The sequence below is a fragment of the Microtus pennsylvanicus genome, chromosome 1 (genome assembly GCF_037038515.1).
Source record: "Microtus pennsylvanicus isolate mMicPen1 chromosome 1, mMicPen1.hap1, whole genome shotgun sequence".
NCBI lineage: Eukaryota > Metazoa > Chordata > Mammalia > Rodentia > Cricetidae > Microtus > Microtus pennsylvanicus.
In genome coordinates this window covers 208,237,529-208,263,325 of record NC_134579.1, presented here as the reverse complement: position 1 = coordinate 208,263,325, position 25,797 = coordinate 208,237,529, and the positions used below count along the sequence as shown (strand labels likewise).

The 25,797-nt window shown below is 39.8% G+C and overlaps 1 protein-coding gene and 1 long non-coding RNA gene across 6 annotated transcripts in view; one reads left to right on the top strand and one right to left on the bottom strand.

Annotated features, from left to right (window-relative positions):
• Positions 1-25,797, top strand: part of Ipcef1 (interaction protein for cytohesin exchange factors 1) — a 147,833-nt gene that overhangs the window by 18,841 nt on the left and 103,195 nt on the right. For 3 of the 5 annotated variants that reach the window (XM_075950103.1, XM_075950108.1, XM_075950091.1), the window contains exon 2: positions 20,873-20,923. The gene's annotated coding sequence lies outside the window, so the exon portion shown is untranslated. Of the gene's footprint in view, positions 1-20,872; positions 20,924-21,645; positions 21,737-25,797 lie in introns of all 5 variants that reach the window. The other 2 variants (XM_075950098.1, XM_075950094.1) reach the window with 1 other exon arrangement.
• LOC142836131 (uncharacterized) overlaps positions 8,828-25,797 on the bottom strand; it is a 51,120-nt gene continuing 34,150 nt past the window's right edge. The window contains exon 3 of the long non-coding RNA XR_012907996.1: positions 8,828-9,023. This is a non-coding gene — a long non-coding RNA (uncharacterized LOC142836131). The remainder of the gene's footprint in view (positions 9,024-25,797) is intronic.

Here is a 25,797-nt window from a genome sequence, read left to right as displayed (position 1 = left end):
TAACTAACTATTCTTAACTCCATCAAAGACTCCAGAAAGATACAATATTACCTAAGCAAACAAGAAAAAAGCAACTTTCAAACTCTAGAAATGACAGAGACATCTCGCTGCCTGTACAGTCACACAAAGTTCCTCTATACCGTTGGGGCATCCATCTTCAGCCTACAGGCCTATGGTATCCAGAGACATTTCCATGAAGCAGAACATTTCAAAGTCAGTTCAGTCACTATCTGTTGTATCCTGCAGAATGTCTTGCAGACTCTTTCATGAATCAGGAACCCCAAAAGATCATTTCACCTTTAGGCAAGTTCAGTAGTCCTCTCTCTGCGGGTTCTCTGTTTCCAGTTTATGCAATAGTCCAGGCAAGAACAGTTTCTTGCCCAAATGGCTATCAAACTCCATAAGGATCCTCTTCGATGCCCATCTTCTTCTTGAAGTAGATTGGTGCTGCCAGGAGCGGAGTGTCTCATTGCCATGAAAAACCCTAAGTTATTAAAATATTTTAAATGCCATATTCTGCAGCCTTTGAGAGAAATGAAGAATGCCTATCTGAAATATATCTCTATATATCTAGAAAATCTAAGTAACATGACTCCAAACTTGACTATTATTTATGATTATCCATCAACAACCTATATTTCCTAATTATATATTACATTTTAAAAATGAACTACACAATCACAACACCTTATTCAAGATCAGAAATACATATACATATAACAAAATTGACCTTAAAATCTCTATCAATAAAGCAAAATCTATACTAATACAAATTATTCATATCTATATCATATCCCCCTTTAAATGTTAAAGAATGTTTATAAACCATATTTGGGAACATGGGCGCAGTTTTTTCTCTCCAAACTGCTTCCTGCTGAAAGGGGGCGTCGTTAATTAGGTCTTTCATGGTATAACCTGTGTGCTAGTTTCATCTCAGTTGGCAGTTGAGCGAAGCAATTTTCTGAAGGTGTTCACACCAACCCTTCAGGAGGGCTTGGTCCATCATACCAAATCGGAATAGAAGAAATGAACAGGGTCTCATCCTCTGTGAAAACAAAATAAGAAACTCCTTTCCAAAGCATCATGTCCTTAGATCCAAATTTCAAAGTCAAGGCATTTTCAAAATATCTATGTTGGATTAGTTCAGCAGCATTTATAAACAAATACCTTTTGGCATCTGTTGCTCCTTCCTCAGCATTCGAACAATTCAAAGAGAGCATAATAGCATATAGTATCAAAATTCTCTGTGTATTTTCCATCTTTGTGTGCGTTATTTTAACCTCTATTTTGTTTATTTTTACTTTTATTTTTTGCTTTTTGAGACAGGTTCTCTGTATCTTTGACCTGGAATAACTCTGTAGACCAGGCTGTCCTTGAACTCTCAGAGAGCCGCCTGTCTCTGCTCCCCAGGCATTGGGATTAAAGGTGTACGCTACTACACCTTGAACTCACAGAGATCTGTTTGTCCCTGCCTTCTAGGCACTGGGATTAAAGGTGTGCGCTACCACACCTTGAAGTCACAGAGGTCAATCTCCCTCTGCCTTCCAAGTGTTGGGATTAAAGGTGTGTACTACCACACACAACAACTCTCTTCCTTTTTTTTGGTTTTTTACTTTAAGAACTTCAACTTTTAGTCTGCATATATTTTTAAGACGCTGTAAATCATTTAAACATTTTCTTTGTCTTTGACGCTCTCTTTACTGTATCTCTCTCTGTTTTTCTGACAAGATGAGTCTTTAATTTATGAAGCAATCTCAGTAGGACTAAAGCCGTGGCTTTGCCGGCTATATGTAACCCATTCCTTAGCTTTCCAGCCTCATGGCTGTAGCGATGTTTACTGCCACAACTCTACGGCATTTCAAGGTCCCTGCCAGCAAGCGAGCTTCAGCAGCCTGTGCTTGCAAACCGCACAAACCGCCTGCGTGAAAGAGTCAGAGTTTGTCCTGGCAGGACAGCCCGGAAAGCGGCATTTTTAAACAACACAGGTTTTTTCCTGCTGCTGGGTCAGGAAAATTTCAAAATGGAGGACGTACCATTTTGTGCTAGCTCTGGGGCCGCCAGGTAGGAGCGGCACTCAGCACTTTAATTCTGAGACTGAGTGTGCAGCACAGAAATTCTTTTCATCCAAGTTACATTCAAATCTGACACACAGAGCACTGCGCAGTCTGAAAACACATCTCTGTCAGAAATCCGCCATGCTCTCCAGCCTGCCTAAGCCTGATTCGGTGCAGGCGGGGAGCGCTGAGCCATCTCAGAGCACTCTCCTTCCCATCCCAAGTGGGAACACAAGCATCCAGTCCCATAAAAGCCATTGAAATGCTTTAAAGCCAGAGTTCACACTGGCAGCACAGCCCCAGAAAGCCGTGCTTTAAAATGACACAGCGTTTTTTCTTCTGCTGATGCCGAATCAGGAAATCTCTCTACAGCACGCCACCAACAAACAGCAAAAATCTGTGTTAAACTCTCTCTCCCTTATTTTTAAGCCTTCTCAGGTTTTTAAGTGGATTTAGTCCATCACGTCGGGCGCCACTTGTAGGGGGCTGCGTCCCCAGCACCCCGCCGCCCGCACGGCTAGCTTTACCGGAAATAATTACACGGAAACTGTATTCTTTTAAACACTGCTTGGCCCTTTAGCTCTAGCCCTTACTGGCTAATTCTGATATCCGGATCAACCCATCTCTAATAATCTGTGAGCACTGGTCTTACCGGGAAGATTCTAGCCTATCTATGTCCATCTGGGTCAGAGTGTCATCGCATGTGTCTGCCCCAGAGCAGGGCATGGCGTCTCTTCTGAGGCGTCTGCTCCCGAGAGGAGAGCTGTCGAGTCTGAGCTCACTTCCTCTTCCTCCCAGCATTCTGTTCTGTTCTCTTTACCCACCTGTGTTCTAACCTATGAGGGCCAGCCAAGCAGTTTCTTTATTTTTTTAACCAATGACCTTCCTCCATCAGTATTAAAGTATTGTTGTCTACATTTTTGAAAATTGAAGATTATTTTTCTACCCCCTGATACAGATTTTTTAAAATAAGTTTTCTTGGGTATATTTGAGGTTCATTATGATTTTCTTGTATCTGCATGCACACATTCTTGTGTGTGTGCGTGCATGTGTGCATGTATAAGTGTGTGTGTGTGTGTGTGTGTGTGTGTGTGTGTGTGTGTGTATGTGTGTGTGTGTGTGAAGGCCAGAAGTCACTCTTCAGATATTGTTACTCAGGCATTGTCCACCTCCTTTTTTGAGACAGGGCATCTTTCCAATTAAGCTAAATTGGATGGACAGTGTCCCCTAGGACTGGTTGGGATTGTGAGCACCTGCCACCATGACCAGGCCTTTCAGGAGTTTGGGAGATGAATCTCAGCTCCTTATGCATACATGACAAGACAGTCTACTTTGGATAGATTGAACCATCTTCCTTGCCTTGATGTTCATCATATTTTATTTCTCCAAAGACTGAGAAAGAAATTTGGACATTCACTTAAGTAATTGGGATATTTCTATACTTTGTAATATATATTCATGAGTACAAATATCTGCATTTGAATCAGATAGTAAACTGTCATCCATGTAATGGTAAATTATAGATTTAGAAAATTGTTTACGTATTATTTCCAATGGCTGGCTTACAAAGTATTGGCACAGGGTGGGGCTACTGAGCATTCCGTGTAGAAGGATGGTCCACTGATATCTCCTAATAGGCTGAGGATTATTATAATTAGGCACTGTGAAGGCAATTTTTTTTGACAAATTTAAGAGCAATTATCAAGAGCAATTAAAGTGATTCTGTACATGGACAGAGTTTTTTTGGTGGTCAGAATCAGAAAGAAACACAAAGCTTTCCATCAGTCATGAGCTGTGATGTGTGTAGCCAGTGGATATAATGCTACCGGGATTGTGGTGTGAAAAAAATGGTGAGCTGCAAGGGGAAAGTTGGGCCCTAGGCAGTGGCAGGTAGGCTGTGAGCAAGAAGTTTGCCTGGGCTGACCAGCCAGGAGCCTGGTGGGTATGGGGGTGGGGGTGGGGGATACTTTTAGGTCAGTTCTGGTAAGCATGGACTCGTTCCCATGTTGGGCATCCAGATGAATAAAGTAATTCCACACTAGCTCGGGATAGGGTATAATAAGGGGTACTTATTTAAGGGGTCTCACAGATCACAACAGGGAACAGGAATGGAGTCCAGCATCCAGGTGTGAAAGCAGGGATGGGGGAGAGGTGAGGGTAAGAGCAGAGCAGCTGGTGCCACACCTTTTGGTGCCCCAAACCACATGCAGCCTGGTCCAGCCTCTCAAAGGCCATTGGTTGGAAAAAGGTTCCCCATCAGTACCTCCTTTTATTTTCTCCAGACCACTTTTCTCCCAAGTCTAATGAGCTGTGAAGTGACTGAAAGGAAGGTAAAAGGCACACATGAAAGAAAAACCTGTGCTTTGACTTAGACACAGATCGGAAAATGGTATTTCAAAATCGTTGAGAACAGTCATTTCTTGGATTTCCACTTCTTTGATGCATTCAAATTTTGGTCAGCGTCTGGTGTTCATTCTTTCTTCCTTCACCTTATTATTGGTTGGACAACCACATGTGAATAAATATGAGGAATCAGATTTGTGTAGTGAAACTCAGAACAACAGAACCGAAAGTCAGCTCAAACCACTGTATTGCTTTAGTGTCATGATATGCACCTTGTCATGTCTAAACGATGTGTTCTGTTCGTGCTAGAAAATGCCCGAGTCAAAAACACTGTTGGCCTCTCAAGAGAGTTAAGACAAATATTTACATTTTGATTTGAACTTTTGGAGACTAAGGAATGAGAATAGGACCTCATAAAACCCCCAAATTTTCTTCTCAAAGACCCATGCTTGAGCTATGCCTTTGGAGTGTACAATAGACCCGAGGCAGTTGATAGCAGCAGGGAGGCTGCCAGAATTCGACCTTGCTGAACCTTAAGTGTTGTTCCCAAAGCCAGCTGTTGCCTTTTGAGGCCCTTTAAGATATAAATACAACACTCTTCCCCTTTGTGTCACAACTGAGCGTTATGCTTTTCACACACTGATAAACATTAAGACTGGAAACCTTCTGTGACAGAGCTTGGAAAGTCATCACTCCGCTGGCCAGACAGAACCCTGAAGCTAGAGGATGAGAACTGGCAACAGGGAGGGCCAGGAGGAGCTCTTTCTAGTTTCTTTACATAGAAAATGCTTCAGAATGAGCATGGAGACAATGTTTTTGTACAAATAAATTCAAAAAATGTTTAGTTGGCACATTTTTTAGTCACTCTGATGAGAAGCAGATGGAGGTGCTGTTGAGTCCTGTCAAATATGAACTGCTCTGGACCCTGAGTATGTGTGTAAATATTTAACTAGGAAAACAGTCACACACGGGCTTCTTGGGAGCAACCTGGGAAACAGGAAGCCACAAATTATAGGTCTGAAATTTGCCATGCACGGTTTATGAGTTCAGCTAAGTAGAACCAAATGAGGAGACTGGAAATTTTATAAATAGCTCTTGGGTTTTTGGTAGAGGAGAAAAGGGGAAGGCTTAGGAGGGGAATTACTGGGCTTCGTTCCAGTACCAATCAGTACATTTAATTATAGCCAGAGCACCAAGAGTGATGTGATAGGAATTTAGTCATGCATTTACATTTCAGCTGTATTCGTGATGACCTCATGCAGGGAAAAGTGGTGGGGATCCCTGTTTATCCTCAGAGTCTAAAGTTTGTTCACGCGACAGTGTTAGGTCTGTTGATCCCTTAGGAGCTGACGTGACTTGTCTGACACACCAACACACACACATGTGCATACTCAAGAACATATATACAGACACATGCACAAACACACATGCATATGCACATACACACAAGTACTCCCTCACACGCACACACACTGCTCATACTCGGTGTTGGACACGTTCTTAGGTTTCAGATGATGAGGTAGACTTGTGTTTATAGGTTGAGTAGAGGGAAAAGCATTAGTGACACCAAGTACTTACCATGTGCAAAATACGTGCTCTTAAGTAGAGGCACTCTGTAATTGAAGGTGGAAATGAGAGCAGACTGTGCCTCCCTACTCGGAGTCTTGTCTTCAGGAGGGGGAGAGTCACATGCTCTGTTGAGTTTCTTCCTTTTCAAGTTTAATTTCAGGTTCATCAAAATAATGGTCTGTGACTCTCTGCTTTCCATTGCATACAATGCCATGGATGGGCCATGCATGTTAGTTTTGTCACATGTACATTTGTTACGTGTACATTTATCTACATGTCACCAAGAAAGCATGCTTCTCTCTGTGCTCATCATAGTCACCTGTGTCATCCTTTCCTCTTCCCACAGGAGACCACTGTTGTGGTTTTTCTTCCATGCAGGAGTCCTGCATGGTCCAGAGCAGCATGTTGCTGTCATCTCATAGCATGCTCTTAGGTATCTGGCTTCTTGACTCACTGTGTAAAGGGTAACTTAGTCATCATCACATGCTTTATCAGTAGCAATTCCTTTCTGTTTCCACTGTGTCCCTTGATAGGAACCTGTCTCATTATCCATTTCTCTTGATGGACATTTTGGTGCTCCTCGTGTCAGGGTATTTAAAATAACACATGACTGTGCATATACACACATGTGGATACATATATGTATATGTGGATACATATATGTATATGTGGATACATATATAAACGTGTGGATACATACATACACATATGGATACATATATAAATGTGTGGATACATATAAGCATGTGTGGATACATACATGCACGTGTGGATACATATTCTCTTTTTCCCTGAGTAAACACTAAAGGGCAGGACTGAAGGTCTCATTGATGGTTATGAGAGTCCCTCAAACATTCAAAACAACAGTTGTAGCATTTCACACTCCCATGAGAAACGTGTAAGAAAGAAGGCCTGAGTGACAGCTGAGATATTTAATTGGAAGACAGTGTCTTTGACTTCTCCAAGTGGGTGATCTTTGTTTGGGGACTCTATGGTAATCGCCTTCCCACATGTTATTGTGATTCCTCATGTGCCTCTGCTTTCTTGGCCCTGGAAAATAAATTTGTAGGTCTTAGAGAGAGTTGAATGAATAGCAAGAGCCAGGGAAGTTCCCTCATGAAGCTTGATCAATGGGAAAGTTAAAGCAAAGGGGTAACTAAAAGGGCTTCAGTGGGGAGGACTTTTTAAAGGTATGTAGGATTTAGGAATGATAAGGAATAAAGAGGAAATTAACTACAGAGGGATTATATGAAGTTATGTCTTGCCAGGATGGAAGTATCCTACTTGGGACAATCTTCCCAAATGACAGTGACCAAGAAAGGCATTCCAAGAGACTCAGCTATTTCTAAAAGAAGAGATAAGTGACCCTCAGACCACATGGGGCCTGACCCAGTAGTTAACCTGTGTGCCTTTGGGTAGGCTACTCTGTAAATCAAGATGTGCTAGAATTGTAAAGGCCATAACAGAGCTCAAGAGACCATGCCATAGGTCAGAGCTGTGAGCTGAAGAATCTTTGCTGAGTTCACAGAAGACAAAAGGAGCAATAATAGTTTATTTATAAGTAGTGATTTAAAGATTGAGGTTAAAATAAAAAGAAAACGTACATGAATCAAAGAGGTTTTATTTAACTTGGGTTAAACTGACCTTATTTAATTACACTTACAAAAAGATACAAGACAAAGGACGGACAGTATTCCACATAACTAGGGTAGGGGTAGCTCCCAGATGCATTGGAGGGGTTGGTTTTCCATGAAGGGAAGAGGGGCAGACAAATAAGGACAGCCGCTGACTCCCTGAGGTAAAAACATGAGATGTCTCAAGGCAAACCAGGGGAAGGGATGAACTGACTGGACGGCTGGAGTAAGAGCTTATTTCTCCATCGGCCAAGCTCCCATTGCCTTTCAGACATGGGATTAGAGAATGCACTGTGAGCGCTGTCACCAAAAAGCAGGAGGACAGACATAATCCTTACTGTGCATTCAAATCCAATTCATGACATTGACAAAGTCTATTATTGAGAGGTTCTAGATGGCTGCAAGGACATGAAATGTAGCTAGACTTTATCACCATGCTCAGGTGAAGCTGCTCTCAAGTGATGGAGAGGCACTAGGTAACATAATAAATGTTTTTTTCTTTATTTTTTTACTAATTACATCATTTAGAAGATACAGGGTTGAAGCATGATTAATAAAAACCTCAGGGTCAGAAATTGGGGTTCAACCTGAAGATCTGAAAAGCAAAACAGCCAGCCACTGGCTCTTACCTCGACCTCAGTCTGAAATGGTGACCCTGCTTCCTGGACTCTCAGGAGGAGACTGTGTGTCTGAGAGTTGTTTCCTCCCATTTTATAATCCTCTGTAGGGCTGTGATCAAAGGCGTGCATCACCCAGTTTCTATGGCAACTAGTGTGGCTACTGGGATTAAAGGTGTGTGTCATTGTGGCTGCTGGGATTAAAGGTGCGTGTCAGTGTGGCTACTGGGACTAAAGGTGCCTGTCAGTGTGGCTACTGGGATTAGAAGTGTATGTTCCTACAATCTGGTCTATACTAGACTAGAGTGGGACTGTTTTACTTTCAGATCTTCAGGCAGTCTTTATTTATTAAAATACAATTAAAATCCGCTACATAGTGTTGTAACAAATGTTGACTTTCTTCTTCCTCTTTAGCGACGTAGTAAAACTCTTCATGTGAGATGACTAGGTGTTTTATAAGAGACTTCCTCCCCAACGCCCCTTTGTTTTTTTTCTATGTAGTCCTAGCTGTCCTGGAACTGTGTAGCTAGCCCAGTCTGGCTTTGAACTCACAAAGATCCCCTGCTTCTGCCTCCTGAGTGCTCGGATTAAAGACATGTGCCACCAGCGCTCGGATGCTTATTTCTTTATTTTTATGCAAATGCACACACATTTTAAAGATGAAAGTGATGTCCACAGAAGGCCATAGTATCGGCAAGGATCTTCTCTCTCGCTGTCTGTAGCAGGGAATGTTGTGTTTATGATTCCTCTGTAGCATCCACCTTGCAACTGCTGACCAGCTCATCCCTGTGTTCAGATGAATTCACCTCAAAGATACAAAGGCACAGAGAGTTTTTTTTATTCATCTAACTTTTTGGATGAAGCAACAAATAATACCTGGGCCTAAATCTATATTAAAACCCTGTCTTAATCAACTCTAAAACAAACAAACAAACAAACAAACAAACACCAAAGCATGCTTTGTTGAAGAAGCAGCATATTCTTTCAGACATCTGTTGTGGGAATGAAACATACATTATCCTTTGGTGTCCATAAAATTTCTATCAGTGGAGGGGGAACCTTATCTATTCGCTTCTGGATAAGCTTGTAAATGTTACACTGAATACAGAGGTGGATAATCAATAGCTACTAACACTTTTTGACTCAAGATCACTTTAGCTTTGGTATGCAATATTTCAGCTGTATAGGATCATAGAACCAAGTTCTAATTGACCAGTCAGCAGGCAGGATGTTCAATATAGGTTCAACTCAGGAAATTATGCCTCCTAGTCTTTATAAATGCTGTTTCATATTGTGCATATTATTGGATTTATTGATTGATTTGACTTTATAAATGGAGAAGCTGAGATTTGAGTGAATAGCGGTTGTCCCTAACTCCCTCAGGTAGCTGGAGGCAGCAAGATTCACAGTATCTGTAGTGCACAGTCCATATTTCGTGGTTACAACCAAATGAGAGAGATCAAATGCAGAAGAAAGAGGAAGCGGGGAGTGCGGTTTTGTCTCCTCTTGAAAATGACAGTGTGACTCAGATTTCTGATGGCCATGTCTAATGGTTACAGACTGCAGGTCTGTGAACCGTTTAGTTCCTGGATTCAGGGGATCTTCCCTCAATGGAGACTTGTCTTCAGCCGAAACCTGGGATAAGCTGCAGTCAGTGGCTAGACACAGGATCAAGAGGCTTGCCTCGATGGTCTGCACAAAGCAGCTTGTGTCATGGAGTCTCATTTACTGGGAGGTTATCTTTGTTACACATGCACACATCTAGCATGCAGCAAATAGATGTGGAAACAACAGTGAGCCAAACACACCATGCTTATTCAGTTCAACGTAACCTCAGGCCCTTGCTTGGAACCTACTGTGCTTCTCTCATTTACAAACTGATGGGTAAGTAAAAGGAAGTCTTCAGTGGGATTACTGAAATCTGTGAAAAGTGAAAGGATTAGGAAAAAAAGGAAGGGAAAAGAAAAAAAAAGATTCCAGCAATCTCATCATTAGTCCAGAAGAGCAGGGTCAAAAATCCCTGGTGCCTCATGTATTACTCTTATAATATGTCCAAGCAAGTGAGTGGAGTTTTTATTGTTGAACCACAGTTGTGCATAGAAATGGATTCCAGGCGAATTATCCTACTGGGCAGAAGGTAAACGGCACATTTACAGCACGTTCAGTTGTTCAACACTAACATGGAAATGTCATTGCTTACAGCGATAGGAGCCCAGCTGTCTAGCAGAGTCAGTGATGTGTACTCAGAGAATCTCTAACAACCTGTAGCATTAGTATTTAGCTATGAACCCATTTCCCAACCGCAGCTCAACTAGGGCAGGGCAGGTAGGAAGTTTGGTAGGAAGAAGAGAGAAAAGCCAGCTTCACCAGGCATCTGCCATTGCCTCTGGCCAGGGGAGAGACTTTGGGAGAAATTATTTGCTCCAGAGCTTAGCTTTATATGATATGATATGAAATGATATAGTATAATATAATTATAATATAGATATAACCTAGAACCAAGAGATTTAAATGAGAACTTCCTGGTGAGTTGATTTATTTGGAGTCTTTGCCTGCATTTAACTTTTACCACTGAAAATGAGTTCTTACTCCTTTTCATAACCTCAGAGGATATATTCTTGGAGAAGGTGGGCCTGGGCCACCCCTACATGGGGTGGTCTCACCCTGCATACAATGCCTTGCTCCAGTCCAGGTCTCCAGCTCCCATCCAAGCAGAAACCATCGTAACAGCTCCTGAAATCACTATTCCAGTGTGTGCTGGCCACACGCTAACAGCCCTTTGTTTCGGCTCCCTGTGTTTCTGCCCCACTTCAACTGTACGAAAGTGTCAGAACATCTGATGAAAATGCAGAAGAAGCCTGACACACAAAGGAGAAAAAGTACAAAGACAACTTACAACACGCAGAAAGGGATTTCGAATGACGTCTTCGCAGAGACATTTTAAGTGTTAACCAAATAGGATTGCTTTTGTTTTGAGAACAGAAATGTTGAACAAAGTTTTGCAGAGACCTTCCCTGTCTTTTCAGAAGCTGCAAATGTAAACTTTCTCTACAGAAGTTGAATTGCTTGTGTGCCGGGCACACCCTTCTATCATCATAGGGGCTAGAACACACCTGCGGCTAATATATTCCCATTTATTTAATGGGCCCTCAGTGATTTATGAACAGGGAAAGCTGTCATTCCCATTCCCTAGTCAGTCACGTGCAGATTTCAACCAGAGTGGCCCACCATCTATCACGATGCCACTTTCAGGATTTCGTGTTCAGAACCCAGCTTCTTTTGTGCATGTTACAAGTGGAGGGAGCTTACGGGCTCTTTAGAATAATGTCCTTCAACACATAAGGCAAAACACACAATTACTTCAAGGAAAACAGATGTCTAAAATGTAATGGTTAAAACGTAAAAGAACTCGTGGAACAGTAGTTTATGTGATGGTCAGTTCTACCTGTTGACTCGACACAACCTAGACTCGCCCAGGGAGAGCCCAGGGTTTGTATAGATAAAGTTGGCCCACTGGTGTGTCTGCAGGGAACTGACATGATTGCCTTAATGGATGTGGTAAGCGCAGCCTGAAAGTGGGTGGTGCCATTCCTTTGTCGTGGACTGTGCTTGAGTAGACAGAGAAAGCTCGTTGAGCACTAAGCACGTGTGCACTTGTTTCTCTCCAATGTTGTTCGTGGATACGCCATGACAGTGGTTTTAAGTTCCTGCTACCATGGGTTCTCTGGGGTGATTGCCTATAACCTGGAATTGTGAGCGTAAAGAAAGCCTTTCTTCCCTGAGTTCAGGGAATTTGATATCAGAGCATCAGAAATGGAATCAGAACCATGTGCTTCTTTATTAACACGTCTGGTAACATATCTAGGAGCAATCTTAGTATCTTAAGATAGCTACGGATAACAAAGTGAGGATGGAGGTCCCAGGAATTGCATTGGGAAATATGTATTACATATGTAAATACATATTACAGTGCATGGCTTGTGGCCGATATGTACAGTTGAAGATATTTAATTTCTGTTAGAGATTAGTGACAATGAAGGCATATTCTTCATTCAAATGTACAGATGTCCTGAATTCTGTTCATAGGTACTTTGGAAATACCCATAAACCCAATATTTAGGACATCTGGAATATGTTTATGTATGATTATGATGTGAATTTTAAGGGCATGTTTATATATAACCCTATGCATAATTATGCATATTTGTTTAATTTTCTACTGGAACTTCCATTCATTCACTTATTTATAGTCTTTAAAGCCTTTATAATCATTACTGTGTGTGTGTGTGTGGATGGGTAGGTACCAGTGAGCACACGTGGTGCCTGGGTGGAGGTCAGGGTGCTCTTTCTGCAGTCAGTTCTCTCCTTCCGCATTCATATGGGTTTTGGGGATTGAACTAATTTCATTAGTCTTCATAAAAATCATCTTTACCAGCTGAGCCATCTCAACTGCCCTTATTTATATTCTTGCATATAGCCTGGTTTGCTTATGAAAGGACTTTGAGGCAACTTCCATAAATGCATAAAGTCAATATAATAAAATTACAAGCAAGTAGAGAAAAAGAAATACAGAGGACCTATTATAGTTGTTTTTCTGGGTCTGGGTTACCTCACTCAATATGATGTTTTCTAGCTCCATCCATTTGCATGCATATTTCAATATGTCATTATTTTTTGCCCCTGATTAGTACTCCATTGTGGAAATGTACCGCATTTTCTTTCTCCATTCTTTGGTTGAGGGCATCTAGGTTGTTTCCAGGCTCTGGTTATTATGAATAATGCTGCTATAAACATAGTTGAACATATGTTCTTGTGGTATGATTGAGCATCCTTTGGGTATATACACAAAAGTGGTATTTCTGGGTCTTGAGGTAGATCGTTTCCTAATTTTCTGAGAAATCGCCATACTGATTTCCAAACTGGATAAGTTTGCACTCCCACAAACAATGGAGGAGTATTCCTCTTACCCCACATCCTCTCCAGCATAAGTTGTCATCAGTGTTTTTGATCTTGGCCATTCTTACAGGTGTAAGATGGAATCTCAGAGTTGTTTTGATTTGCATTTTCTCTGATGACTAAGGATGTTGAACATTTCCTTAACTGTCTTTCAGTCATTTGAGATTGACTCATAAGTGGCTTTTCAACATAAAGCCAAGAAAAATCAGCCTATAAGCTACAACCCCAGGGAACCTGGACAACAAAAGAGGACTCTAAGAGAGAGACATACATGGATCTATATAGGAAGGAGAAAAAAACAAGATCTCCTGACTAAATTGGCAGTGTGGGGGTCACAGGAGAGGGCAGAAGAGGAGAGGGAGATGGAGAAAAATGCATGGCTCAATTAAAAAGAAATACAGAGGAATATAAAAACTGAGAGGCATTCTGGAATGAAATTAATATGTGAAGTGTGCTTGTACTAAAACAGGATGGAATTCTGATTCTAGCTGGGCTTGGTGGTGCACACCTTTAGTCTCAGCACTTGGGAACTCAAAGCAGAAGGATCAGTTCAAGGTTACCCTTGGTTGCATAGAGAGTTAGAGTCTCTCCTCTGAACCTCTGAACCACGTGAGACCCTAGCTCAGCACAAACCTCCTCCATTTTCCCAAGACTTTACTGTCAAAGGTAAGAAATAATAATTAGCTATAGACTCATGATCATATCAATCAAATAAGAAAATGTCTGTTTCACTGTTGAAAACTACAGGGAAATTAATCCGTGTGTCTTAGTGGGCTGAAATATCAAAACACCATAGAGGGCGCCTTGGATGGTGTGTCTACCTCTCACTGTGAGGCTGAGGAAGTGGCACTAGCGAGCGTGGTTGGGTTCTGGTGAGGGCTCTCTTCCAGGCTCATAGATACCTTCTGCTATGATGCCACCCACATGCATTTGAGGGACTCAGTTGGTTCGTCACGCTACTCTGCTTTATTGAGCACACTGTCCTGGGGCTCCATCTTGTAACTTCTTAGTACCAAGCACACATTTTTCTGTGGCCACATGTTTCTGTGGGCCTTGCTAATAAAGGAATGGGCTTTATGATGTCTTTGGGGACTTTAAGGTATTTATTTACCTACCTGTTACCTACCCTGAAGCGCTTAACTCTTGAAATAAGTATTAGTGATTCTTACTTTGTTATAGATTAATGTGAGCCCACAATGAGAGTCCCGAATGTCTGCTACATTGGATTCAGCACATGATTTCAAAGACTACAGTATTCCACAGGGCCACGGGCTAGGATATAGAGCAATAGGTTTGCCTTTAAACATATTTCATAAGTAATGTTGGTCATAACTGAGCAATTGGGTTGAGAAGCAGTCAGTTGGATTTAATGTTCCGGGCAAGGACTGGAATGTGGCTAATTCTACGCTGCAGATTAAATACTCCAACAGTCTGGAGAACAGGAAACTCACAGGGTCACTTAACAAAACACCACATTCATATTTCAGGGTTGGAGGAGTGCCTGGATCATGTAGTCTCTGGCGCTGGAGACTCTCACACTCTGTGGAGTACAGCTCAGATTTCTGGTTGCTGCTCTTCTCTGGCCCCAGGAGATGATCCAGACACCACTGCTGCATCTGTGACTTCCTGCATTCCCATCAGCTCATAGGCCCAGACAGAGGGAACACCAGCATGTTCCTTACCATACTGCAGAGACCAGAGGTTTCCAAGTTTGTAGACAACAGGGATATTTACTCTTCTAAAAAGATCTCAATCTCATTTGCAGGGATGTGGTATTATCATAGGGCCCTAACAGAACTAGTATCTGAAGAGCATAGTACATGCAAAAGCACTACTCAGAACACTTTGGTACCTGTGGCTGCTCATAGGTGAACTGCATAAATTCACAGACATGTACTGCTATGATGTAAATATCATTTCTAAGTCTGTCATAGTGTCAGCATTAGGAGATGGGTGAGTCATGAAGCTTCACAAATATATTAATGCTGGTCTATGGGATGAGTCTGATGTCTCAGATATGGGCTTAATATAAAAACAAATGACTCTGGTCTCATTATTTCTGTCCTGAGTGTGTGTACATGAAATTCTGTCATGTTATGACAAAAATCTCATGCTCTGACAAGAATCTCATGCCACTTCTGATCCCTTCCAGCTTCCAGAACCATGAGTCAAACAGATTTCTATTGCTTTGTGATATTCTGTTATAGCAGCAGCAAACAGATGAGGAGCCTAGATGATCCATACTTGGTACAATGATGTGTTAGCCTGGAAGATTGGCAGAGCTGAAATAATGCTAATTTCAATTCTAAACCCTTCAACACAGTGGACTATTTTAGCTGTGACTGATAGAACATTTTGTGCCTGCCCAAAGATAATTAACTGCCAAATATATACTTCAAAAAGTGGTTGAGTTAGCTTGCTTTATGGATTTGTTGATTATGAGCCAGTTATTCGTGGAGCAGAGTCTAATATAGATGACGACTTTGGACTTGGGGTGGTTGGTTTGTGCTTTCCCTTCATGGTTAGGCATCAAGGTCACTTCATTAAAGCAATTATTTGCTCAGAACAATAAAGACAATGTTGTCCAAATAGCCATCTGCAGCCTTTTATCTATAGTATGTTCTTGCCAAAAAGGAATGTTCATTGGTCATCTAAGAAAAGAATAAGTTATTAAAAACTGCGAAAGGTCTGTCTCTTCAAAGTCCATGGGAAATTTAAAACTTATGTATCTCTCTCATACACATATACGTATATACATACACACCGAGTGTAGTATGCACATGTATATATGCTTGTGTATGTATGTGTGTGTTTATGCATATGTATTATTTGTTTTTGAATTTGAGACAATGTCTCGCTGTGTAGCCTAGCCTGGCCTGGAACTCAGCCGAAATCTGGGCTTCTCTCCAACACAGCAATCCTGGCATTACAGGCACAAACCACCATTCTTGACTGTGTTTATATTTCTAAGGGGGTCTATTTTGTTTTCTTAGTAAAGGAGAGTGTGTTTCTCAGTAACTCACTTTGTGTGTGTGTTTCTGAAAATCAAGAATTGCATCTTACATCTGCAAAGTGCTCTTCTATTGAGCTGCAGTTCAGCCTTAAGGTTTATATTAGAATTAGTTGAAGAATAGTTCCCGAGGCTTAGTGAGACATCTTAACTAGTAATACTTTATGTTTACTTAGTTGTTCTGCTTTGGCCTTTGCTATGTTTTTGATGTGATGCAGTGAACGATAGTTGTTCTTCCCACCCGCGGGTCTGATACTTGCTTTCCTTGCAACTGTGACAAAAGTGTCTGACAAAAGGGAGGAAGGAAAGGTTGACATGGGCTCATGGTTTGTGGTTCCAGTCCATTTATTCTCTACTTAATTTCAATTTGATTTTATATGAGACAATAAAATAGATTTGTTCTCATTTTGTGTTTAGAAAAAAAAAACTGATCTTCAAGATCCATTTAGAAAAGGTTAAATGAAAGCTGAAGGGTTGTAAACTTGAGCAAAGTTTTAAAGGTAATTGTATCTTAAAGTTGAATTTTTATTGAACAAAAACCTTAGAAACCAATATTATTTTTTGATTTAGGAAGGTTATGAGAATAAGCAATACCCCCGAGGAGGTTAATGTATTATTTAAAGTAATAATTTTAACAATTTTAAACTCAAGTTCAAAGATAAAATTGGACTAATTTTCAAGAGTTATCAGTCTTAATTTCTCAGGAAATCACAGTGATTAAATTAACTGCAGGCAGCCACTCTTGTGCTTTGAAGATAATATGGATGTGTTGGGGGTTGGAGAGGAAAGAGGAATGTTGTATATTCTAACAAGGGCTTCAAACTTGAAGCATCCCCTGTCTATCTCTCTTGAAGTAATTCATATATTCAAGGCAAAATCCCCCACTTCAGCTTCCCTTACTGTCTTTGGCTTAAAACCCAATTCAAATGAAGGACTAGAATGTTTTTCTTAGAATTGGAACAAAGAAATTTTTCCTTTAATGGAGTGCATAATATGCCAATTCTAAAGAAAATACCGTCATATGCAGAGAACGCTGAATACTGAAGACAGTTCAGTTTCTCCCGTGGGTGTATCACAGGGCCCTGTCCTGACTTCTCTATGAAACCGGACACTGGACAAAGACGGTAATGTCACACTCATTACTCCGTCCTTTGAAATTACTCTCTCCCTTTGAAATGAGCTATTGAAACTGCTGACTGTTAAGGAAATTGCTCATGGATGAGAGACTAAATGGACTGCCATGCCAGCCGAGCCTTCTGGAGATGCTGTAGTTCTCATCGGTGGAGGAAAGAAAAGCAACTTATTTTCTTCAAATCTTTCCAAACTCAGAATGAGGTAGGAAGTAGGTCTGTGTCTAGTCCCACCCAGATAACAAGCACAGTCTCTCCTTCCCAGGCCCGGTGGGATTACCTGACATTTTAGTATCCTTGAAAGCTATGCTTAACTCTGAGGTGGCCAGGACCCTAGACTTCTAGGATGGGAGCCTGTGGTGTTCGCCTGGCTGGACGGTTTGCCTAGAAACTCATATTATTGACCGTCATTTAAGTCACATGTACAGATTTCCAAATCTTTCCTGCCTTGATCCCAAACTAAACAGAGGGATCCTGAGGTCCAAAGGAAAAGGAGAAGAAAAATGATCTGGTTTAACATGCAAAGAAGTTTTTGTAAGAAATGCTGGTATTTATCCTGAGATAGTGTTTGAGGAAGAAGGAAGAAATTACATCCATTCTTCCTGGGAACATGTGGAGATGTGAGCTCTTGCATGCATCAAGTGCAAAGACAAGAATGTGATGAAAAAGCTGATTTCTGATCACTTGATACAGTTAATATGCATCTTAGACGTTGTTTTTAGTGAAACCGTGATAATTTCAAAAAGCAGTTCAAAAATGTTGAGCTAAAGCTGGTGTCATGCTGCTCTGTAATTTAGCACGATGAAACCAGAGCTGAGAAGCCCAGAATTTGCACCATGGAAAGAGGAGGAAAAATAGTTTCAATTTATTTTGCATGCAAATAGAAGGTTTTTTGCTTTAGGGTGATAAGTATGTCATGTCTATATTTAAATTTTGGCCCCAGAAGCAGTCTTACTGCTTATATGAATGTGCATAAATTTCCATTCAAAAGGAAAAGATAATTTAAAAATACCCACCTCAGTGGAATGGCAACACAAATTAAGCACATTCATCCTTGTCAAAAGAAATTTATTAATTAAAAACTGACGCTAAGTTTATTTTATAGGAGGCAATTATTTAATGTAACTGCGACCAAAATAAAATATTTGTATAATCTATTGTGGAATTCTAAAATGTATATTCAAAATATAAAACATCCTAACCCATGAGTCAAAAATGTTCAAACTAAGTCTAACTATGACTGTAATAAATATTTGTATAATCTATTGTGGAATTCTAAAATGTATATTCAAAATATAAAACATCCTAACCCATGAGTCAAAAGTGTTCAACCTAAGTCTAATTGTGAGGAAACAATTAGATGAACCCAAACAGAAGGGATGCAACAACCAAGACTAGAGACAGTGTGGATACAGTAGATTCTATAGTAGCCATGCTTTCTACACCCAAAGATTCGACCTATTTCAGATTGTTTATTAGAAAAGAATTGCACCTGCATAGGATGAGGAACTTTCTTGTTCTTATTTCTTAAGCAACACAGTGTAGTATTATTATTATGTAGTAGCATTATGAAGCATTCATATTGCATTATCTATAGTACTGCGGTCTAAAGCACACTGGAGAGTGTTAAAAGTTTTATTCTATGTAAGGCACGAGAGCATCCTTGACATAGCCTCCCCACAGATATTAAAGATATACCACACATAAAGTAGTGATCCTTGATTGAAACCTGGATTGAAAATGAAATGCAATGACTTCTCTGGACCAGAAAGGACATTGTTAACTCAGGGAAATTTGAATTGTATAGGTTTCTTAAAAGAAGAATATATATTTTTGAACAAATATATGATTTAGACAATGAGTGTATTATTATTATTAATTTGAAACCATTTCCCACTGGTAAAACTCCAGGAAAATGGTTGGAAGTTCTAAATTCATGAACACATTTTTCTTTTCTTCTTTTTAAAATGTGTATGAAGTCCAATGCGCTATCCATTGCGCCACAGAGCCAGGTGTTGAAGTCTACAAATTATTTCTTTGCTCACCAAGCCAAAAAAAAATTGTTCCATCAAAAACTACGGCTCATCAATATTTATTCAGGCACCCAGACTCAGAGCCCCAGCTCAGACTTGATTCCACCTCCACTCCAGCAGCTGCACTGAGACTGGATTCTATTTGAACAGGGATTTTTTTTTTCCTCTTTCATGTAGAACTCTGTTCCTCAGACTGGGTTACTTCTTTGTTGGAGATTAGCATCTGTCCGAGTACAGTCCTCTTTTAGGTTAATAGGACATTGAGCACCTTTTGTGCCAATGCAGAAATATAACTCAACATTAGTGTTACAGTTTGAATTGTGTCCGCTAAGATTCATGTGTTGTTGTCTCAACATCTAGTCCCCCAGTATATGACCTTACCTGAAAGTCAGATCAATATGAATGGAAAATTAAGGTTAAGTTAATAAGATCTTTAAGGTTTATCATAGCCTAGTAATTATCTCAGGATCTGTCTTAGTTGCTTTTCCATTTCTATAAAGAGACACCATGACCAGAGCAACTTAGAGAAGAAAGCATTTAATTGAGGACTGGCTTACAGTTTCAGAGCGTGAGTCCATGACCATGGTGACAAGGAGACCATATGGTGTCAGGTAGGCATGGTGCTTGGAGCAATAGCTGAATGCTTCCATCTGATCCATAAACAGAAGCAGAGAAAGCTAGTAAGACTGGGCCTGGTATCAGTAACACACCTCCTTTAACAAGGCCACGCTTCCTAATCCTTTTCAAACAACTCCACCAATCAGGGACCAAGTCAGCAAACATATGCACTTATGGTGGCCATTCTCATTCAAACCACCACAGGGTCTGCCCTGATAGCAAGTGGGAATGAACAGAAAGGTAGTCAAACATAGACAGAAGCTGTGATTTAAAAATAGGTGGATGGATAGTTAGATAGATAGATAGATAGATAGATAGATAGATAGATAGATAGATAAGGAAAGCCAACAGCTGACCCCTTCTGTTAGCTTCATGGGAACCAATCTTGATTTAGAATTTACAGCCTTCAAAACTCTAAGACAATAAAGCTCTGTTGCTTAAAAAAAATGTGTATGAGTGTTTTGTCATCAAGGATGTAAGTACCATGTGTGTGTCTGATACCCTTGAAGTGAGACCAGGAAAGGGCATGGATTCTCTGGAATTAGAGTTACAGACAGTTGTAGCTACCACCTGTGTGCTGGGAACTGAACCTAGGTCCTCTGCAAGAGTGACAAGCGCTCTTAACTGTTGAGTCACCTCTCCAGCCCCATGTGCACATTTTCAAAGCAATTAAAAACCTGCTGGGTATGCACACAAAGGGTTAGAGCAAGCTTTTCAGCACAGCCCCGGGCATTCAGTTCCAGGGACCAGTGATTTCTCACAGCTTGGCACTCATGTCTTCCTTCCAGGGAGATGAAACTGTGCAGCTAATTCTCTGGGAGAGGTGTGTTCTCAGGTTGATATGCAGGATTTCAGCTCATAGGTAGCTGAAACTCTAATGACATCCTTTTTTGTTCTTTCTTGTATAGATCATCAGCAGCAGCAGACCTGGATTGAGACAATCACTTCACACATTTTTGGTATGTAATTGACAGCTCTCCAAATCTAGTTCTTTGAGAGATGTTTGTGACCTGAAAATCACACTCTCCACTCTGTTATTCTGATTTATGAGCCAAGTCAGAATAAGCCAAGTATGCTTGTCCCCAAGCTAATATTATGAAAAGGAAAGATATTAGTATTGGTAAATTACCAACTCTGTTTACCTTTAATTTCTCTTGAAAATGGATTCTGGGTGGTGATTATTTTACAAGGAAAGAATTGTTTATATATTTATGGGTTAATTTCTTTTTATTTTCATTTCAGTCTGAACAAAGCTTACTGTAGCAGACTAAGCACCGCAGAATCATATTATGACAAGATTCTGCTTTTGTAAACAACTGTGGGTTTAGATGTCCAGATATAAGTTAGATGTCCTACAAATGGGTATTGATTACTATAAGCTTATAATGAATTATAATATAAAGACATAACAGCCTTAATATATTCCTATATTTAAAATTCAACTCTAATGACCTATCCAAGATTCTGTGATTTTAGATATAAATGTTTTTGCTATTCCTTTGATATGTGATTTATAAAATGACTTAAGAAAGATTATATATTTTGCTTGCAACTGTGTCATATAATTCCTTATTTGAAGATGAATGCTTAAGAGAAATCCCATACTAGCTCAAAATTTAATATAATAGAGGGTTATTTATTTAGGGGCAGACTCACAGATTACAGTCCTCTGCTCAAACAGGTAACAGCAACCGAATCTCACAGCCAGAAGAGAGACCAGACATTCCCTTCACATTGGCAGACAGTATAAGAGGCCACGCTCAAGTGGGCAGGTAACTTAAAGGCTACAGGCTGTAGGAATTCCTACAGCATCTCCCCCTTTTGTTTAAATAAGAAAGTTCTAAGCTGAATACAAAATTATATACAATAAGAACAAATATCAGGTATAAAAATTAGAATTACAGCCAGCATAAACAATATCAAGCAAGAAAAGTGATAAATGTTTCAATAATTATTCTATCTTAATGAGTTTAAGTCTTGTATAATAAATAACTTGACCAAGTCATGAGATGAAAGTAACTACAACTATCTAGTCTTCAACCCAAATGAAGACCCGAGAAGGGAAATAATATTACTTGAGTAAGCAGGAAGTGCAATCAAGCAACTTCCAAAATGTGCAAAAAATGAGAGACAACTGGCTACCTGAGCAATCACCCAAAGTCTCATTTGCAACATTGGAGCAAACAACTTTGGCTAAGGCCTAGAGTAACTGACAGACTATTTTCAGAGGCAGGAAAATTTTCAAAACTGTATTACAAGTCTTGGCAAGATTTGACAGTTTTTTTCTTGTATCCTGCTTGTCCTGTCTGGAAATCATGAATTTTGTCAGTGCTTGATGCATGGGCAGTTCCTTGTTCAAAGGCCAGTTTTGCCAAGAAGAAAACAAGCTCCAAGTGGAATGTCTTTGGTACTCAACATTCTCTTGAGAATAGACTGGTGCTGCCAGGAGCAATTGTGTCTTACATCAAATTATTTAAAGGCCATATTCTGTAGCTCTTTGGAGTGGTTGAAGATTCCCTATCTATGCAGAATACAATCTCTATGTATCTAAAGAAACTGATTAGTCTAACTATAAGTATGATAAAACATGGATGACTATTGATCTATAATTCTTAATAGCTATATAACTTAAAGACTAAGATTTATATTAAAATATTAAACAATCTTTAAACAACTGTGCAACAAATGAAGACAGTGACCTCAAAATGTAAACATTGTATAAGTATCTTGATCAGAGGTAGGAATGTATACTGCAATATGCTAAAAATATCCTAAAATTGTATCAATATACAAAATGTCTTAAGCAGAGGTAGAAGCATGTTGGGTATAGACTGCTTGTTTGTCCCGGCTGCCCAGAACTAAAATAATCACATAGAAACTAAATTATTTAAGACATGCTTGGCCTATTAGCTCTAGATTCTTATTGGCTAACTCTTACATCTTAATTTAACCCCTTTCTATTAATCTGTGTATTACCACATGGCTGTGGCTTACCGAGTAAAGTTCCAGGTGTCTTTCTCTGGCAGGGCTACATGGCTTCTCCCTAACTCCACCTCCTTTCTCCCAGCATTCAGTTTAGTTTTCCCCAACTAGCTCTGTTCCTCTATAGCTCTGCTATAGGCCAAAAGCAGTTTATTTATAAAACCAATGATATTCACAGCATAAAGAGGGGAATACCACATCAGAAGCATGCATGCATACAATATGACAAAATAACTTTGCCTAGGTATAAAAATATTGTAGACTAAAATTGGAACATATTCAATATAATTTAAGTTTGTATCAATATACAAGAATCTATACCAATGTAAATAATAGCTCACAAGTATTCACTCTATTACTCACTTGTATTATTAGTTTGAGTAAGCTCACACTAATCTATTATCCCATCCAATTTTTCCCTTTTTTTCAAAGAGATCCCTGAGCTTACATAATTTTCCCCCAACACTATAACAATTATAATCAATCCCTAAATTATGAAGATAAACTTTGTTGGGAGAGGGGATGCCGTCTTCTAGAATTACTTCTAGCTGTCATGGGGGCAATGTTCTTTCTATTGGAGCCTGTGAAAGTAAAATGTTGGTTAAGTTCCAAGATTACTGTCTGGTATAATTGCAAATAGTCTCTGAGTATTTGGTAGGGTTTTTCTGAGGTTCCTATTTAGAGTTCTGGCCAGAACGTTGTAAAAAAAAAAAACCGCATCATTTCAGCTAACCAAGTTGGAACCATCTTGAGCAGTTGGTACCCAAAATGGGTCATACAGTAGCACTATCAGCGTCATAATATCATATAAACCAGGTAGAGTTGTTGTTGTGGGGCCCCATCTTCTTCCTGGAAACTTCAAAGATTACTGCAGGAAAACTCATTGTTCATTGTGGAAAACTTAAACATTGTTTATATAGACATATATTCAATGAGAGGTACAATAGAGACAAAAATTATAAAGAAAAAAATATTTTCTAAATTCTTCTTTCTATCCCATACCATGGCTCGTGGCATGAGACAGAAACTCTGAATATTTATTTTAACAACATGCTTGGATTTAGAGAAGGATACAGGCAACTCCAAAGCCAGCTTTGATTTTTAAGTGAGTCATGATTATTATTTTATTTAGTATTCAGAGATTCTTACTCTCAGATGACAGGTCCTTATAAGTGATAATTCTCTTTGCTTGGTGATCCTTTCTGGATAATTATTTTTTTCCTCTTTAGGCATCTAGATGTCCAGAGTCTCTTGACTTTTTGAAGATAAGTATTTTCCTGCAAAGACAAGAACAGAACCCTGCCCCAACCCTTATGACATTTTGATGTCTCTTCATTCCTTTGGAAATTGCTTCTCCTACTCAAGATTCAGTATTGTAGTCAAACGTCTCAATGTTCATTGTATGAAGGATCCATTCATCCATTGGTGCCGATCTAACCTTTAAAGGCCCAAGTATCTTTTTGCATTCTGAGTTGGCATTTTCAAAAGCCAGAGATTCAATATGTACTCATCTAGCATCTAGGTCTGTTACTTCTATTTGTACAGCCTTAGTTAATCTTTGTAAAAGTCACTAAAGTGTTCTCTCTGGACCTTTTTAACTCTGGTAAATAATTCAATGTATTTTCCTAGTTCTTGAATCCTGTCCCAAGCATTTAAGGCTGCTTTGTGGCATAGGGACAAGGTGTGTTCATCATAAAGAGCTTGAGCCTATGGGTCAGTCAGCATTAAGTGCCCTCACCAAAATTTGATCTTGGGAAGTCTCAAGTCCTTTTGCTTTTCCCTGTTGTTCTAAACTTCTAAACCACTTAGGTAAAAGCAAGGCAAGTGGACGGGGGTGGGAGACTTTCTGGGCTGTGGACTGATTAGGCCTTTTAAGCCAGTCCACCCTGTAGGTATGGAGTCCAGATCCATTGGGTGCCAGATGAAGACAGATGCATAAAAGAAATCCCATACTGGCTCAGAACTGAGTATATTAGAGGGTTATTTATTTAGGGGTAGACCCACAGATTACAGTCCTTAGTTTGAACAGGGAACAGCAACTGAACCCCACAGCTGGAAGAGAGACCAAATGTGTGCTTTACATTGGCGTATATAGTACGAGGCCATGCCCAAGTGGGTGGGTAACTTAAAGGCTACTGGCTGTAGGAATTCCTACAGCACTTATTGGTTTAGTTATTCTTTTAAAAAGATGGACATATTCTAAATTTTCAGGAGAATACAGGGGGTATATTACTTTTAGAATTATCTATGAAAGGCAGCTCATTTTGGGACTCTTTGTGGATAATTATTCAGAAAGTATTACTGTATTAATGGAATTCTCTTTTCTCTAGGCCAGGAAATGATAATATTCATGAGTCTCTCTAGTATGCAGTTTCTACCAGTTCCAATTATTTGACTACTATCTTTGAAGCCTTGATGTATTTTCTTTTTAGTGGAAAGAGTCATTCCCTTTTTATTCTGTGGTAACCAAACCCCATGGTGCTAGGTGTCCAACTCAATGATGTGAAAGTCAATTTTGGTGTGTAGCTCAGGTGTTCATATGTCTTCAAATATATATTCTTATCATTCTGACAAGTGCATAGGAGGCATTTTAAAACCATTTATTTTATATGTATATGAGTATATGAAAGTTTGTATGGGCATCATATACATGCTGGTGATTGTGAAGCCAGAAGAGGGTACCAGATCTCTAGGGACTGAAGTAGTTGTATGTTGCCTAATGTGGATACTAAGAACCAAACCTAGGTCCTCTGCAAGAGCATTAAGTATTCTTAAGTATTGAAGCTACCCCTTCAGCCCATCAGGTATTATTTTTGATGACGTAGTTAATATGATTTAGATTTTGACTTCT